At 46.7% G+C, this 14,127-nt stretch overlaps 1 non-coding gene across 1 annotated transcript; it reads left to right on the top strand.

The window, feature by feature from the left end:
* Positions 1 to 497: 497 nt before the first annotated feature.
* On the top strand, positions 498 to 601 carry LOC136502346 (small nucleolar RNA R71). The gene has a single exon (XR_010770507.1). It is a non-coding gene; the product is annotated as a small nucleolar RNA R71 (small nucleolar RNA).
* The last annotated feature ends 13,526 nt before the right edge of the window (positions 602 to 14,127 follow it).

Here is a 14,127-nt window from a genome sequence, read left to right as displayed (position 1 = left end):
TTCAAAAATGACTGATTATTATTGAAATTATTACCTTGATAGTTACCTTGGTAATTTGGCCTTTGTTGCTGGTTCCATCCTTGATTTTGTTGAGGACGATAGTTATTGTTGATGATGAAGTTCACATTCCTGTGGGTTTTAGGACAGTTGTTCCCTGAATTTCCTAGTGTTTCCACATTCTTCACATATCATGCGAGAATCATGAATGTGCATGACTTCTTGATTTTCGTTGGCTAGGTCTTCAAGCCTCTTCATTAGTAGATCCATCTTGGTAGACAGCATATCCACCTCCTTGAGTTGATGCATTCCTCCACCTCTCTTGTGGGTTTGAAGACTTTCTTCATTCCATCCTTGGTTGGAGGTCATCTTCTCAACGAGAGTTGTTGCTTTGTGGGATTGTGAGTGATAAAAATGCACCTCTAGCAGCAGCATCCATATTCCCACAAGTGTTGTTAGTCAACCCATGGTAGAAAGTCTGCATGAGTAGCCAATTCTCCATCCCATGATGAGGACATTCTGATATATAATCTTGAAATTCCCATGCCACAGGGACAGATTCATCATGTTGCTGCTGAAAACTCGAAATTCTTCCATGTAGGGCATTGGTTTTGCCCATAGGAAAGAACTTTGCTAGGAAGGCAGTGGAGCAATTTGCCCATGTGGTATTCTTGTCTTTGTTGCATAGAACCATTGGTTCGTCTTCCCCAAAAGTGAGAATCAGAAGAGGCGAAGTAATATGGCGTCTCTAGTAACTCCTTTGATGGTGAAAGTGCTACAAATCTCTAGAAAGTGTTGGAGATGAGAACTAGCATCTTCTTGTGCCTTTCCACAAAACTGGCTAGCTTGCACCATGTTGATGAGAGCTGGCTTGAGCCCAAAAGCATTGTCTCCGATGTCAATTGCTAGTCTAGTGCAAATGTTGGTCGTAGTTGGAGCAGAGAATTCACGGAGAGTCTTGTCAACCATGGCTTCAAAAACTGGTGTTAAGCTGCACCTTGTCTTGTTGTCTTTCGATTCTAAAGCTAAAACTTTCTTGAGTTTAGCTTTAGTCCTCCTGAATAATGCTTCTGGATCTTCAATGTAGTTCTTTGGAAGGTCAAAACCAGTCATACATTACCCTGCATAAGATATGAAAGTAGATAGAACAAGGGTAATCATGTTCGAGTATAGGTAAAATGGTTTTTTTATCACATCTATAAGTAAGAGTTTATCAATATTCCTTTTGATTGCCTAGTAACCTTCCCTGACAATGGTGCTAGAAATGCTTGTTGACAATTCTTAACATCGCTACTAGGTTTGTATCCTTGGTAATGGCACCACAAATGCTTATTGGTATTTATTAATGACACTTGTACTTGAGAAAGAATGTATAGAAAAGAGTTTGCAAGTGCACAGATGATGTACCATTGTAGCACTTCATCCGGGAGTATTCTAGGTATCGTTATTTATATTTTTACCTCAAGGAAGGACTGGCAAAGGAAAGTTGTTGATAACTTGTACTTATGATGGATAAACCAACCATCTACTCCAAGTAGGGGTAAATCAAGCGATAGGATATATGTGTATGATGATAAAGGAACAATGAACACTCAGAGTACTCCTTAAGATAGCATTAGCATGACTAAGTAGATACAATAGAGAAACTAACTCCTAAGTCATTCTTAATTACAATTCAAAGCATACTTTGATTAGTGCAATTACACTTAATAATCATGGCTAAGATTAATGTCATATCTACACATAAGGGACATTACTAAGGAAGATCAAAAACAGAGCTTGACTTCCTTTGCAACCAGGTCCTACTTGACCTACATTCGGGGAGTGGACTACTAAGGACTCAACAAGAGTGTCACACTCACGATCTACCACATGGCCCAGAATATAGGGTGTATCTGTAGGTAAACAACGTATAACCACCACGCTTACACAATGTCGACCACTCACCCCGCATGTGCATAAGAGTGAGCGCTTTGTGAACATACGCATAAACATAATGACAACTCTAGCTATACTAAGCATACAGTCAAAGTAGATGATGAACATGATAACTTGGAACATGAATAATATTAAGTACAATGTCATAACATATAATCAAAGTAGACGATGGACATGATAACTAGGAACATGAATAATATTAAGAACAATGTCATAGCAATTGTAGCAAACATATGAAAGATGCAAGAGAGGATACAAAATGCTTTACCAAGCCACGCTCTTAACAAGATCAGGAATCCAAGTAGAAGGCTTGCCTCTCTCTAGATCTAACTCAGCAAGCTATGCCTAAGAATATTTGTGGAGCTCTTAGGTTCCTCTCTTCTGATGATGATCTCTCTTAATTCAGATGATAGAGGATTATGCCTAGGGGGTATGGATGGCTATATATAGGGGCAACATCAATTCTAGACCCTCGGATCAAACCGACCTTGAGCAATGGCGTAGATTTGATCTTTAAGGTGGTGGAGAATCGACATTCGAAGAAGGGGTTGACTGGTGGGGCTAGGAGGCCTGCCAGCCTGCAAGTGGGGCCGACCGACCCCACATGGCAGTGCCTCGTTCTCTGCCATGGTGGTTTGCCTTCTAGAGTGTTCTGGAGTCTTCCTAAGTCGGTTTCATCGCAGATAAACATGATTTGACCTGACAATTAGGTCCACCTTGCTCATTTTCTGAATAAACCCTACCAAAAACACAAATTCACCAAAACTCATAGAATTTGTCAGTTTAAACCCCTAAACCTATCTTGGTGATCATTTTCATGCATTTATACAAGTTATATTGATGGTGTATAAGGTTCTTCTCTTTTGATGATGATCTCTCTTGATTCAGATGATGGAGGATTATGCCTAGGGGGTATGGGTGGCTATATATAGGGGCAATGTCAATTCTAGACCCTCAGATCAAACCGACCTTGAGCAATGGTGTAGATTTGATCTTTAAGGTGGTGGAGAAACAACATTCGAAGAAGGGGCTAACTGGTGGGGCCAGGAGGCTAAGTGGCCTACAGGTGGGGCCGATCGGCAACACATGGTAGTGCCTCAGTCTCTGCCATGGTAGTTTGCCTTCTGAGTATTCTAGAGTCTTCCTAAGTCGGTTTCATCGTGGATAAACATGATTTGATTTGACGATTGGGTACACCTTGCTCATTTTCTGAATAAACCCTGTGGAAAACACAGATTCACCAAACCTCATGGAATTTGTTAGTTTAAACCATTGTTTTCCTAAACGGTAAACGGTAGACAGTCGGCGAGGTCTCGTGTAGCATTTAGACCGTGTACACGGCGTGTACACGGTTTTACACGGATTACTCATTTTTACTTTATTTGTAAAAATAACTATAATAACCTGTGTATATATTCCTATAACATAGATAATATAGAATTACACAACAACGGTTAGTCCAATAATATAGAATTAAGAACCTAAGTGCTAGACCTAATAGCCTAAGTGCCTAATAAAATACTCCCTCCATCCCAAAATAAGTGCACATCTCGCTTATTGAGGAGTCAAACTCTTTTAAGTTTGACTAAGTATGTAGAAAGTAATATTAATATTTGTATATTCAAATAATTTTATTATGAAAGTATATTCCACAACTAATCTAATGGTACTTATTACACATCATAAACATTTGTAATATTTTGAAAATAATTTATTTTCAAAATATTACCTAGTGTTCGCCTACACGGCCGTGTAGACCGATTACACGGCCGTTTTTTACCGTTTACACGGCGATCCCGTGTAACCTACCGTTTATGGCCTAAACTGCACGTTCGGCTACCGAGTAGCGATTACACGTCGAGTAATCGGTCTACACGGCCGTGTAGGCGAACACTGGTTTAAACCTTTAAACCTATCTTGGTGATCATTTTCATGCATTTATACAAGTTATATTGATGATTATGTGATGAGTGTTAACTACCATCAACAGCCACGATCTCTAGTGGCCCTTGCCTTCACGGTCTCCGATGCCCCTATGTGGGTCACTAGGGATGCAGGATGCTCGACCTCCACATCAACAAGAAGGTGCTAGAGGATATCTTGACCCTCTCCCCTAGACACCTCCTAATGAAGGGCGGCGGGCCTCACCATCCATCCTAAGCACGGCGTCCGTCGCCGCCGTGTCCTCAGCACCCTCCCCCTAGGCGGGGGCATCTAGCCCCACCAAGGAAGGGTCAGTAGGAGCCATGGACGAAGAGCTTTAGCCACCATGGAGCCTTCCTCATCTACGATATTCATCGAGTGGTCGGTGCCACTAGGCCCAGCGCCATCACCAGACCTCCACGAAACATCGAGGGTGCTTCGAAGGACCACAAGATCCTCATCCTCATCCTCGGCATCCTCATCTTCATCATTGTCATCATCATTCGACGATGAAGCCCCGCACTTCTAAAGCACTTGTGCTTCATCACCCTTTCCTGCCTGAGGCAGGTTCTTCTCCTTGGCAGCCTCATTCTCCTAGGCGGCACGCTCAGCGCCCCTAGGACGAGGAAGGTGGAACCGAGAGCTAAACGAAGGCATGGGCTGCAGGAATAAAATCAACAAATCAACAACTCCAAATGAAAAAAGAAGAGCGGATCAAGGCTACTCACTAAGTTAGGCTGAAAACTTGCCGAGAACGCCTTCACCGTATCCCCAAACCTCAACAATGGTCCCAGAGGAAACTAGCCTGGTGACCCACTTTGTGACCTCAGAGGCCTCAAACATTTCCATGGTCTCACAAGTCGAGTCCTCAACCCCAGTATAGTCACACAGTAGGTGCGTCGCTGCTTCAATGGCTGAACCCGTCACTCGACCATGGTCTGTAGGACCATGATGCTATTCAAGCCGGCCGACACCCGGCTTTCAAGGATCCCTAGGATCTTGGTCACCTTCGATGACCGCGTCCTGTCACACCCCCAGGCCCCAGCTCCATGAGGCCAACCTCACTGACGCAACACCGGAGAAAGGAGGAAGGGAGGCGGCAGCGTCATCCCAAATGTAGAACCAGTTCCCATGCCAGCCAGAGTTCAAAGTCCTTAGAGGCAGGCACAGGTAACTATGGGAAACCTCATGGCACATCTGGATGTTAATCCCGCCCATAGGGGTGAGCACGCCACCATCAGAACCATGCGCCTTGTAGGTCTTAACTTCAAAGACCCACAGGAACTGGTCCTTGTTGGGCTCTATCTCTAGAAAGGCCCCATAGATGATGACAAAGCTCGCCAGTTGTGACACCACATTGGGAGGAAGGTGTTATAGTTGGACCCCGTACTCTCAGAGGAAGCCATGGAGGAAATCTGATGTCTGGATCATGAGCCCGCGCTCAATGAAGTCGGTGAAGGACACCGCCTCGATGGCCATGAAAGAGGGAACATCTCTCCAGCAGTAGCCCTCCATCCAGCAACCTCCTTTAATGGAAGGAGGCACTTCTCCAGGAGCCGCTGCAGCTTCACCTCCATCACCATTGAAGGTACCCACTCACCCATCTTGCAACATGGGCAGGAAATGAGACAGCAGCGGCAGAGTAGACAATAGCGGGCAGCGGCACACATGACCTAGAGGTAAACCTCATGAACTTGATCCCCGTCCTTTCTCTTCTTTTGATTGTAGGAACAGCGATAGAAAGCAAGAACAACATAAGAGACAGGCTCGAGTGGAGGGGCTATTTATGTGGCGGTGACCGAGGACACAAACCCTCAGGAAACGAGCCAATGCACCGCAAAGAATCTAGGAAGGTTGACGGGCCCTAGGATTTGCGCGTAGTATGACCCTCTGCCATCATGACTGTGCGGCGCGATACGTGATCACATGCGAACGGACGCCATTAAGTCATGTTGCGGCCGGGGAGGCCAATAAGCCCCTAGGCTGACATGCGGGGTGACCTACCACATCCATGACCCTACATCATGCCTAGGAAACCTTCTCTTGGGTCGGCCCTTAGATGGGCTTGAGGCCACAAAGAGGTAGGGGCAGGATGAGATGGTCCACAGCGGCTCTTATCGGTGGTGTGGAGCCTCTCGGTCATCTCTTCCTATGTTTGAGTCATTGGCTTTGAAGTTGCCTAGGTTGACCCCCTTCAAGGGGGAGGCATCTTGCCCTCTGGCTGCTATGGACGTGGTCAGGGACCAAGGGGTTTGACGGCAGACGATTTATGGGACGTCTCTCGATGAGGCATAGCCGAACTTCACGTCGATTGTGGAGGACATCGGATCCCACTTAAATTACCCATCGACCTTAATGAGGCGCACCGCTCCAACCACGTGGTTATGGTGGACAAGCCTCTCCCCGCATAGGGTGAAACTAAAAATTGTCTGTAACAAGGCAGTCATGACCTCTTAGGGTTGATAAGGACGTCAAGAAACAATGGAGTTAGGTCCCCGTGACCCCGATAGGGATTGAAGCCAAGCCTCAACCAGCTCCTCTTGGTGTCCTGGGTCCTCGACCTACAGCCAGCTAGGAGAGGTTGATCAAGCGAATGGCTAAGGATCTACAATGAATTCTTTGAAATAACCGCAACCTAAAAGTGCGAGGTCGAGATGATGACCCTTGGTCAGGGAAAGCATCTCATGACCCCAACGCCAGCTTGGGGATATGGTCATAACCCTGAAATGGTTAGGAAAAAGCATGACCCGACAAGCCAAGATGTAGTCAAAGGGAAAGCGACCGAGCCAGGACCTAAGGACGACCTCCCCATCCAATGTGGTGGAAGTTGATGACCCGCTCGAAAGTCATGACCCAGAGGTCACAAGTCCAACCCCGACCTAATGGCTCAGGGGCTTGTCATGACCCAAGGAAAAATCATGACATTCAACAACGTATTTCCCTTGATACATAATAAGTACGGCCGAAGCCGCACAACAAAGGGCCTAACATCGCCAATGTGCCAAAAGCGACCCAGGCTCCTAAAGCTATGATGCTAGAAGGAGACTTGCGGGGCACTCCCCTCCGTTATCATGAGCAAGCACAATGGAGAGGAGCACCTCGCAAATCTCCTCCCAGCATCATAGCTCTAGGAGCAGAAGACGCAGGGGAAAGACGGGAGTAGTCTCAACTCTAGGGGATGCTTCAGCATGAGCCGGTGGGGTGTCAGTGCACCACCATGCCATGTGTAAAGGAAGGAAAGAACCATCACATGATGTGAACTATTGGCCCCCAAAACATGATTACATCACCATCATCCCATCAAGGTAAGGATGGCATGGGAAAACCATGCACAGCTTTGTGACCGCCTCGCACCACCGAGTCACACGACTCAGGAAGGCGAGGAGTTTGCAAAGCTACGAACAAGTGGCCCAACCTACCTCCCCCTGCTCGCAAATCTCCTTCTAGCACCAATTGTAGGAGAGAGTGACATCAGCCTCTGGCCAACGCAATTGACCCCTAGTGGGTCATACCTCAAAGATCCCACTATTAACCTGGAAGCACCCTTTCTCTCAAACTTAGCCTTTCAAGAAGTCAAAGAACAGTTTGAAGCCGCAGTTGCAAGAAGTTCAAATGGAAGGAAGGCCCCTATTTAAAAGCTCAATGGCGGACTATGCAGCATGAGACCCCCGCGCCGCGTGGTGAACTATGAGAGGTCACAGTTAATGTTAGATGCCCATGTAAGGTTAGGGAAACCGAGATCCTCCTAAAGGCAGAGCCGGTACAGTGTCGACAAGACCACTCAGCCCACCTGGATCACGTACCTCTGCACACAGCATACTGACATGGCTAGGCTCAGCGAAGCAGTCGCGTGCCACACCAATCAAGGCAGCTTGATGGGACAGGATGCAACAGCCACCTACCGCATTAAACAAACCAGTCCATAAGGGGTTGAGCTCCAAGCTCAACCAGCCACGACTTTGAACCCGCACCTGATACATAAAAATATTAGTGCCTCCATGATCACTTCATGATCGTGAAAACGCTCGGGGGCTACTGTCGGGGTTATGATACCCTTGGCATCTCAAAACACCGATTAGTTAGTTGCTTGGGCATCCCACAACACATAGGCTAGTATAAGCCCATAGCTAAGAGCTAAGACATGGAGTCGGCCACGACCTCTCCCTTCACCACACGCTGCCCAGCTCTGCATGACCTCTCCTCCGACCTGACCCCTTAGAGGGACAGAGAAGGGTCGAGCTCCACCAAGTACGACCGTCTTGGCAGGGATAGGCACAACTGCTCAGTCTTCTAGGATAGAAGGGACAACCATCTCAGAGAAGGTGCCATCCCTATGCCACACCGCAAACAAGATAGGACCACCTGGCGGTAATGATAGGTACGTACGGTAGCCCAGCGCCCAAATACGGCCTGACAGGATGGGTGTACGACCCCACCCACTATGGGATGGGGCTCACGACTATGGTATTAACTTCCAACGCCAGCCAAGCTAGCGAAGGCCGTGACCTCGGAGCTTGGGATCATGATCAATGGCTCCACGACCCTTCAAGGCCATGGGCTGGCCTCCCAATCCAAGCCCCATGAAATGCCCAGGCTCTTTTTAATGTTGTTGTGGATGCCATAGTTGGCAATGGGGAGAAAATTATGTTTTGGACTGATCGTTGGTTAGATGGCAATACCATGGCTGAGGTAGCTCCCAACCTGTTTAGGACAGTCTCGAAACAAACTGCCAAGAGGTGAACTGTAGCCCAAGCTCTCCAAAATAGAATATGGGTCAGAGATATAAATGGGGCTCTTACAGTACAAGTTTGGATTGAATATCTTCAGGTTTGGGACTTGGTGGAAGGTACAGTCTTGCGACAAGATGTAACTGACCAGTTTAAGTGGAAATTGACCCTGTCAGGCTCATACAACAGCAAGTCGGCTTATTCTGCCTTCTTCGTCGGAACAATCAAGTTCAGTCCTTGGAGAAGAATTAGGAAGAGTTGGGCCCCCTGCGTTGCAAATTCTTTATTTGGTTGGTGGTTCATAACCAATGTTGGATGGCTGACCGCTTAGCAAAATGGGGTCTGCCACACCCGGAGGTCTGCCCCCTTTGTGATCAGGCTGAGGAAACAATCAGTCACCTTTTGGTTGGCTATGTGTTTGCTCGCCATGTCTGGGTTTCGATCTTTCAGCTCTTGGGCATAGTACAATTAGCACCTGATCTTTCAGTGGGTCGTTTCTCTGGATGGTGGAGAAAAGTTGTCAGAGCTGTTCCAAAAGAAGCGCGTAAGGGCCTCAACTCCTTAATAATCTCGGTGCCATGGGAGATTTGGAAGCACCGCAATGATTGCATTTTCGAGAATTCGAGGCCGAGTCTTAAGGTGGTGCTGAGGGCTGTGAGCTTGGAGAGTGGTCTGGTGTTCAGCAGGGGCTTCAAAGCTCCAAGAGCTCATGCCTAGGTTGCTGGCCGTTGGTGTTGAGGTCCTTTGGTCGCTGGTTGTTTTTTTCTTGTTCTTTGTGGCGAGTATCTAGATTAGTATGTGAGGTGTGGTGTGTGTGTGTGTTTGTTCTTTGTAATCGGTTTTGGGTCCTTCTGGACTCATGTACTGTTTTCTTCTACCTTAATGAAATGATGCACAGCTCTCCTACGTTGTTCGAGAAAAAAAATGGCTCCACGACTAGCAAGGCAACCAGTGACTCAAGGACGGCTACCAACTCCTGTACGACACCCCTGGAAGATCAAGAAACGATGACGAAGGCCACAGCAAGACCACGTCGTATAGGACGGCTAGCGAACCACCAATGTGCCAACAGTGCCGTCACAACCGGCACTACAGCACCAAGCCACCCCAAGCCGCGACGTGGGCACAAGACCATGATAACAACCACGTTCGGACGTACGCTGACGCAAGACAAGACGGCCTTCCTTGCAGGCCAAGATAGCTAGTTCCCCCTCCCACAGGCTCATGACCACCCGGTCAGGAGAACCTAACTCTTTGTACATGACCTAGCCCCGGACTCTATATAAGGGCAGCTAGGGCACCCCTCTAAGATGTCGATGAATAGATGGACTCTCGAGACCTCACTCGGGCAGTCTCTCTCCACTCTCCTACCTCTTCCACTCTTCTTCCATACCCCATTGTAAGAACTTCGTAGCATTCAATCGAGGAACACGCACTTCATCTTTCTCTGAGACTGGACGTAGGGCTCCGGCCTGAACCAGTATAATTCCTTGTGTATTTAGATGCTACCATCGTCTTCCTGAAGCAGCGCGATATTCGTATAAATTCACTCGTCACGTGACAAAACACCGACACGTTTCTATCATATATTTGATTTTCCACGTCAATCTATTTTGGTGTGCTTATTTGCGAGTGCATGGACTTGGTGGACTTACCAAGGAGCACCTAAAGAAGCATCTCTATGAGTTTGGTTCGTGATAGAAGTTGCTTGGGGAGCTATAACTTTGTTTCTAGGTTTTTTCTAGTAAAATCAGCTAGACTTAGTTGTGCAGATTCTGTGTAAAATTGTTGAAACTGTGGGATTTTGTTGTTGAGCCTATTCACCCTTTTCTAGACGCCATCTTGAACCTTTTAGTACTTAAAGTTAAGTTGGAATGACAAGAGGTAAAAACAAAAATAAATCATGGAGGGAGTAAAGTTTATACACACCTGTTAAAGAGCAAATATTTTTAAAACAATAAATATAGGGCTAAGGGCTGTTTGGTGTAACTTTGGCTTCAGCTTTGGTGGTAAATTCGGCAGAGGAGCCGAAGGAGCCACACCAAACATCCGAGGAGGAGGAGGAGCTATTTTTTTTTTTTTGTTTGGTGTATGAGAGAGGAGCCGGAGCCATTTTTAGTGTAGGGAGGATGAGCTATATACGATTATCTGAGGCTTCTGCTTCCGGCTCTAGCTCCAGTGAAGTAACAGGTGGATGAGTAGCTGCGCCAAACAGGCACTTAGGACCCATTTGGATCCTCATGGTATTGTGGAATCTAGCTTCTACATGTTAAATCTAGCTCTTCTCAGCTTCTTAAATTTTATATCCAAATATTTTATGTGACAAAATCTATACTAGAATCTAAGCTATTTGGATCATAGCTAGATTGTAGAATCTAGATGCTAAAATCTGTTGGGATCCAATCAGACCCTTACTATTACTGTCTGTAGGGACTTTGGGTTCTTTTCTCACATGTTTGTGGCTTATTGCCATGAACCCGTGCCAAACAACAATATAAAAACGCCTCCTTGCAAGAGGAGTCGGAGCTGCGAAAATGCGGTTTATTTCTATTCCTCTTTATTACAAATTTGAGCTATAAACGATTCAACGATACACGGCCTCTACGGACCCATTGATTAATGGCTTCCAGTCAAGCCCACTCCATTGTGTTTTTGCACCGCTAAATATAAACGCTCGCTCACTCGTCCTTCCTGCTCGCAATGGGAGCAGTCGTAAGCGTGTAGGGCACTTTAAGCGATTATTATCCTCCAAATCACTATTGGGCGCATGTGCGCCGCTAACTGAAGCGGCACACAAGACGACTCCATTGCCGGAACTGAGGAAGAAGGGGGCAGGGTCAAGGGCGGGAGGTGAGCGGAATAGCTAGCGGCGAGGTCGTCGCGGCGGGGGCGGTGGATGAGGCAGCGGCGGAGGGTTAATTAGGGTTTCAGATTTTGCGAGCATCCATGGCTGGCAGGTTTTGAAGGAGGGGGCTCGGGGGCGGCGGCCGGCCTGGCGGTGGTGGCGGGTTGTGGGCAGCGAGCAAGCTGGCAGTAGGACGCTGCCGAGCTGGCGATGGAAGACATCCAGTTGGCCAAAGTCGGCGGCGGGGGCAAGGATCCATCAGCGAACTCTTCGATTGAGATTAGGGAATGGCCGGGAAGGAGCGGCGGGGGTGGGCGGCGGGCGATAAGGTCGCCAGCGAGGTCGCTGGTGGCCTAGGTGGTGGGTGGTGCGGGCAGGTGCGGGGCTGGTGAGGAAGAAGATCCATAAAAGAAACTGTGTGTCCGTATGTGTAGCAGCGCATGCACGTCGGGTAAGAGAGTCGTATTATCCTGGGCGCATCCTGATCGAGTGCACACGTAGTCATGCTCAACAGACACCATAATTTCTTGCTTAGATCCCTAACAAACTTGATGAGAGATCATTTGCTACTGTAGTACAAAGGAATGAGTGCGGTCCGTGTATCATGGATGTGTACATGCATTTCTCGAATGCAATACATACTTTGTATAAACTAGTTAGTGTGACCTCATTAGCAATACAATTGTTAGAAATTTTTCATAGCAACCGTGGTTTCAAACGTGTTTTTCATACAAACGTTTTTCATAGCAGCCGCAGCTATGAAATTTTGTCATATATTAGCAATACTTTGGTAGCAATTTCATACATGTGACTCTATTCATCTGCTCGTTACATGCATGGCATGTTTAAGGGCGTGTTTTTGGCACAGCCACAGCTAAAACGTGTAAGCCAATTGTTGGCGGTCTTTAATTCATATATTTGGACCACCAAATTAATCTTAAATGACAACATTTCATGCTACATCAAAGCAAAATATTATTTTATCTAACAAGTTCTACGAGTTTCGGTGTTCTCACTTGTCTTCCAGGATGTTTAATTTTTTACTGAATAAAACTATCTCAAATGATGAAATGGAGTACACCATTGCGAAGAGCTCGTCGAGACGATCGAAATGGATAAATTATTTACTATATTTGAGATCAGAATAAAAAGATATCAATTTCGCAAATTAAGGAGTGCTGACGACAGCACCCCAAAGTCAACCGCGCTGGCCCAGCTGTCCCCAGGCGAGGGAACGAGCGACCAGGCCGGCCAATACCACAGTGACGTGTGGCGCCGGTGTTCGTTTGGCTTGTGCTTGTCGTATACGATCGTAAATTTCCAGCCAGAACAGTATTTTTCTCTCACACAAATCAGCCAGCAGTACTTCTTCACGAACCAGCAACGATACGAACCAGCCAACCGAACAGGCTGAGCGGGAGCGCGGGTTCGACCCAGTCAGGACAGGTGGCGCTCGCTGGTTGGCTTAGGAAGGCGGTGGCGCTGTTCGTCTGCCTGGGGATTGGCCAGACCAGCTGGGCAGGCCGGTTCAGCTGGCCAGGGAGCCCAGTTAACACAGAACAGCGCATATATCATCAGTTCGGCTCTGGTTCAGGGCCCAAATGGCTGGTTCTTATCCGGTTTTCTTCATAGGTCGGTTGGGAGCTTCCTTGACGTCTAAGTTACTTCATCCATCGTCTAAGTAAGGTCGGTTTGATCCGACGGTTACCAATAAACGGTGGCGCGAATCGATGATGTGGTGTTTCCTTGCCCCTACTCCATCTCCCCTTATAAAAGGACCCCATACCTCCTCCAGGAGGCACACTCTACGCTCCAGAGCTTCATTATTTCATACACATATTGTAGTAGTGTCCCTCTAGGTGACTTTCACCTAGTTGAATTATAGAAAATAGGGAGAGAGGAGAGAAGAGAGCTGAGGATGAGCCAGATCTGTTGAATCCTTCTCGATTTTGTACCTCTGTGGATCTTATTCATCTTTGAGTTATATCCAGGTTCTTCATTTATTATTTCCAAGTTCTCTATTTAATTAAGTTCAGTTCTTATTATATTTTATTTACGGGAACTCCGCTTGCATTGAGTGCTCTAATTATAAATTGTGATTAGAGTAGTAAACGCTAGCGTAGACGTGGTGTCTAGGCAAGAGTTTACCTGAGTTTGCACCCAATCCTTCGGTTAGTTGTGGTAGCCCTAGAGGTCACAGCTCTATCAGGCCATTGTAATCCACCACGTTCGGATTGGTGTTTCGTAGAGCTTTTTGGTAGCCTTCTCCCGACTAGTCTTTCTCACCTTTTTTTAGGGTAAGAAAGGTATCGCTGCTCCAAAGTAAGTAACGTATAGTAAGGCTAATCTTGATTAGCTAGATCAACTTAGAAAACCTTAGAAAGTCCCTTTCTACCCATAAAAATATTTTAACTTAGCTTTATCTTTAGACAACTTTGATTCTTGCTATTCGCGTTCCTCGTGGAAATCGATACATTGAAATACTCCGGGTGAAAGCTACAGCAGTATTAGTGCGCTTGCAATTTTTTCTGTATGCGTTAACAAATACCAACACCAACGCAGGCCACGCTTCAGCTGCTGCTACTCAAAAAACACAGTGAAGAAATCGCCTGCCAAACATTTGGTAGCCAATGGTCTTAGGGGTGGAGGCATAAATTATACATAAGGGGAGTCCGTATACAAACTTAGTGTAGCACA

This window comes from Miscanthus floridulus, chromosome 13 (genome assembly GCF_019320115.1).
Source record: "Miscanthus floridulus cultivar M001 chromosome 13, ASM1932011v1, whole genome shotgun sequence".
Lineage (NCBI taxonomy): Eukaryota > Viridiplantae > Streptophyta > Magnoliopsida > Poales > Poaceae > Miscanthus > Miscanthus floridulus.
The sequence above is the reverse complement of the archived record's forward strand: the minus strand, read 5'-3'. Positions and strand labels throughout refer to the sequence as shown.